Raw genomic sequence first — 4,648 nt, 5'->3', positions numbered from 1 at the left:
AATAATTTTGTATAATAGCCTATCTCTTTGCTTGGGCTCCAATTTGGGCTCCATTTTAGAACCCCCAAAAAATTGGGCTACTTTTGGGCTACTTTTTGCATAAGCTTGGGCTCTTTTTTATATTAACTTCTGGCAACCCTAGTCTCAATGTGACACAGACACATCGGTAACATGTGATGACAGCGATGCATAAATTTGTGAAGAAGAGTTTGCTGACTCTGAGAATATTTTCGGTAAAAGCAACCAAAGGAGAAATCGGAGTCTCTCATCTGTAGCTCAAGTGTGCGACAGAGCAAGTGTGTCTGACAGAACAGCAGCATTTATTGCAAGCTCATTGTTGCTGGACATTTGAGTGATAAGTAAAAATGATGACAGCTCTGTTATAGATAGACTTACCATAATTTCTTGGGCATAATCCGGGACAAACTCAAAACTATGAATGAAATAACTGGACGAAAGGCTGAAGGCCTGAGCTTGGTAAATTTTTATTCCATGATTATATTTATAAGCTTTAATAACTTATTGCATAATAAAGTATTCTAACTTTCTGTACGGTACTTAGATTGAATAAAATTTTTTATTACTTTATTGAAAGGAAAATACATGTTAATTTAAGCAACACTAAGTCACAAATCAGACATTTATAAGAAAAAAAAAAAAAAACAAACACTGAGAACAAAGAAATAACACTAACTCACAAATCAAACATTTATAGGGGGATGCATTCAGAAACCATTGGCTTCATCGTTTCATTGAAGTCAATAGAATAATGACGCAATAAACGTCACTCATTAGTCCCTAACTAAAGGATTTGTCAAGCTATGCGCGATATTTTACTCAACCTAATAAGCTAAAAAATTAGGATATTAAAATAAGCCTCGAGTTAAAGCAAAGTTAAGCCTTTTGGGACGGAATTATTTCATAATTTTGCATCAGGTTGGAGTTAATTTTGAAAATTACACTAAAGTAAAATTCCGGGACATTTTGCTAACCGGGACGGGACAGAAACTATAAAAGTGGTTGTGATGACCTAAGTAGGCCTACTAGGCTACTAACAGAGGTGGGCAAAGTTACTTTCAAAAGTAACTGTGTTGCAGTTACAGCTACTTGGCCAAAATAGTAACTGAGTTACCGTTACAGTTACCGATTTCAAAAATGTAACTAGTTACAGTTAGCCTACTTTCAGTTAGTTACTTTCAGTTACTCATAAATCTCAATATAAAGTTCTGCATCTGGCCAGCTCTGCATGTAAGTCCAGTTTAACCGCAATGTTTGATATATAGGCTATTGACTAGTGTTAGAGCCATCCATGCTAACATAACTGCACAAGTACAAAACCAACAATGTTTTATTAAAAAAATTACTCAGTATAAATATGCTTATTTCCTTTGAGAAATACGAGCATTTCAAAGTGCTCGTCACTTAGGCATGCCCTTTTGGGCTTTAAAATGTCCTTGCCCAATGAAAACAACCTTTCCACTGCAGCACTTGACGGAATGGGAGTGTTATGTTTTAAAAACAGTTTTTTCATCGGTCCGCTTGTGAATCTGGAACCGCTTAACTTGGGCTCAGGGTCAGCTTCCAAACACTCCTGCAACAGATTCAACGCGCATTGCTTTTTCTTCTTGGTTTTTGCATAAAGTGGTGCAAAAAAGTCCTCTGTGGCTCTATCACCATCCACTTCAGTGTCGCTGCTGCTCCCCTCTTCAGCAGAGCAGGTTGCTTCTTCAATTGCTTGAAGCATGTTTTGTTTTATTGTGGTCTTCAATTCAGCAGTGTCGCTTATCAGCCATTGGACACAGGTAAGTCTAAATTGTGGGTGGAATCCAGTAGCAAGCTGAAAGTCGCTGTCCTCGAACCAATGACCAATTCTGGTTAGGATTGCTTCCACAAGAACGGCAAGCACACAGCAATGCTGTTGCTGGTTTTGATGTCAGACAACCTTTTTAAAGTCATTGCAAGCGTGGGTAGCAATACCCCCAGATATGCCTCCTTCTTGGAAATAATTTGTTTTCCGTGCTATGACTCGAAGTTACTTAGACATCGACTTCCGATTTTGAATCGAGAAAACAATGATGTAATAAGGTTGCGAACAGTGAACGTAACACCGAGACTCCGGGTCCTAAATGCTCCAAAACTACGGCTCCTGTACAACTCTGGCAGCCAGGGGCGCCGGAACGATTTTTGACTGGGGGGGCAAGATTACGAAAAAAGGGCACTTTTGTTTACTAAAGGGCCAATTTTTTTTCAAGTTTTAAGATAAGATATAGCGATAATGCTAATCTATCAGCTCACTATGTCTTGAGTAATGATAGCCTACAAGTGTCCGGTATACAAAGAAGGGCATCATGCCATGTTATAATGATGTAACCTACTGTCAAGCCTTAAAGCAGCATGTGGCCATGGCCGCTAAGTAGTGCTTGAATGACTGCCGGTGCTACCTCCTCTATCGGCCAAGTTTGGCCGCCGGTCTCTCTAGCCAATTATTTAATTTCGCAATAGAATGATCGTGGATTAACTGTCGAAAATATCTAGTGTCAAAGAGTGACACAAAGTTAGGTCAGCGCGTCATAATCGCCACTGTTGCATTGTGCGGGAATATTGTTTATTGATGGAATCAGTGGCGTACGCAGGATTTTCTCAAGGGGGGGGCCATTGAGAGCAGCGTAGCCAGGAATTTTGAAAGGGGGGTTTTGACGACCGGCGGACGAAGCCCGACGGCGTTTTCACTTAAGACGACACCCAGCGGCGGGGGGTCTGGGGGGCCTCCCCCAGAAAATTTTGAAAAATTACATTGAATTTGGTGCATTCTGAGAGCATTTTCAACAAAAATGTGGGTATGAATATTCCTGTAAAATGGTGCTGTCAGGTGGCATAGCAAAAGGATAAGATCATGTTTTCTTCGGCATTTTTCGGAAATAAAGCTAAGTCTCTATGTTTTCTTGTTGTTAATTCCTGACTGGGATGTTTGAATGTTTGGTATTGGCAAAACGCGCTCTTTTAATGCAGTTTTATTTAAAATTAGGGAAGTTTTTTTTAGACTGAAAGCATCATTCCCAAGCATAAAGAGACTGAAAGCATCATTCTCAATATCGTGACGTCACACGCGTGTCAAAGTGGGGTTGTAACCCCCAACCCCCCTCCCCCCCCCTGGCTACGCCACTGCAGAGGCCATTGATATCCCAGACGTCTTCATGATATCCCAGTATGGTTTTAGTTTAGACTTTATCCATTTCTTTCTCCCTAATCACCATAATAGGCTTACAGAACACTATGCTACATTGGCATACCTGGGGTGGGGTAGGTGGATTGGGCCATGTACTTCGTATTGGCTTAGTCTATAAAACAACATTGTTACAGTAATTGCTTTGACAGAGCAATGCAAAACATATTAAATACCTTAATCTACGTCGTTAACTAGGCCTACTAAACCATTTTTCAGGGGGGGGGCCATGGCCCAATGGCCCCCCCCCCCTGCGTACGCCACTGGATGGAATACATCCATCTGCGATCACCAGCGCTGTAAGTCTTGTTTGTAATTCTCGACGTTTATTTTAGCAAAGTCTTAATCCGAAGTGCTAATTTACATCGGCTGGCAATGCGGCCTATAAGCTGGGAGCTGGCCTATAAGTTAACAGCTTTCTAAGAAAATGTGCAGTGATAAAATTCCTTAGAATGAGGTAGGCTATCCCGCAACAGTTGTTTTTGCCCTATAAAATTTTCTTTCGAGCTACGACACTGTCATGAGATTGACAAAAAGAAAAATCAGCAAAAGTAGAAAATGAGCGAGCGCGCCAGGACTCGAACCTGGAATCTTCTGCTCCGTAGGCAGACGCGTTATCCATTGCGCCACGCGCCCGTGCTGCCTGCAAAGTAAAAAACTACATATTTAAACGCGCTTAAATTAAATAGACATTTCTGTTCGAAGTGGCCCATCATTATCATGGTTTCGTTTCATTCACATTTATTTTGCATTGCTGGCGCTGATATGCATTATGCAGTGAAGAAAAGGGTATGCATACGAATTTGGCACCAAGAAAGGGAAAAGATGGTAAAACCAAGAGGTTCCAAATTAAAACAGTGTCCAAAAATCAATATAGCAAAAGCTGGGAAGCCAATTTCCTACTTGTTACATTTTATCTTCCAATATTGGTTACTGATGCTCAGGGCCGGGTGAGCAATGAGCAACAGACCACTGTTACTCTGTCAAACCTAGTGACCAGTAGTGACCAGTAGCGACCAGTAGCGTAAGTGCGTAGTAGTGACCAGTAGCGTAAGTGCGTAGCCAGGAATTTTGAAAGGGGGGGGGGGGGCAGGGTTGCATTCCTGGGGGGGGGGGGGGCTCGGGGGGCTCAGCCCCCAGAAATACGAAAAGGCTTGATGTAGGGGGGGCTCAGGGGGGCTCGTTCAAGCTTCCATTTTTCAGCTTTTCTGGCTGAACAACAACTTCTCGACTGAACAAGTAAAACTTTAACAGCTTTTTCACACAGAACTGCAAAAAAACACGAACATAAGTTGATAGCAATCGCCAATTATCACGCAGGGCTTATCACGTTTGTCAGAAACTCTCCAGACTGGGAATATCAACTTCGTAGTAGCTAATCGTCATGTCAAATGGACTGTTAATTCTCTACTTCAAATAAAAAAA

The 4,648-nt window shown here is 41.5% G+C and overlaps 1 non-coding gene across 1 annotated transcript; it reads right to left on the bottom strand.

The window, feature by feature from the left end:
- Positions 1-3,786: 3,786 nt before the first annotated feature.
- Positions 3,787-3,859, bottom strand: Trnar-acg (transfer RNA arginine (anticodon ACG)). Its single transcript has one exon. It is a non-coding gene; the product is annotated as a tRNA-Arg (tRNA).
- Positions 3,860-4,648: the final 789 nt, after the last annotated feature.

This window comes from Aplidium turbinatum, chromosome 8 (assembly GCF_918807975.1).
Source record: "Aplidium turbinatum chromosome 8, kaAplTurb1.1, whole genome shotgun sequence".
In the NCBI taxonomy this organism is placed as follows: domain Eukaryota; kingdom Metazoa; phylum Chordata; class Ascidiacea; order Aplousobranchia; family Polyclinidae; genus Aplidium; species Aplidium turbinatum.
The sequence above is the reverse complement of the archived record's forward strand: the minus strand, read 5'-3'. Positions and strand labels throughout refer to the sequence as shown.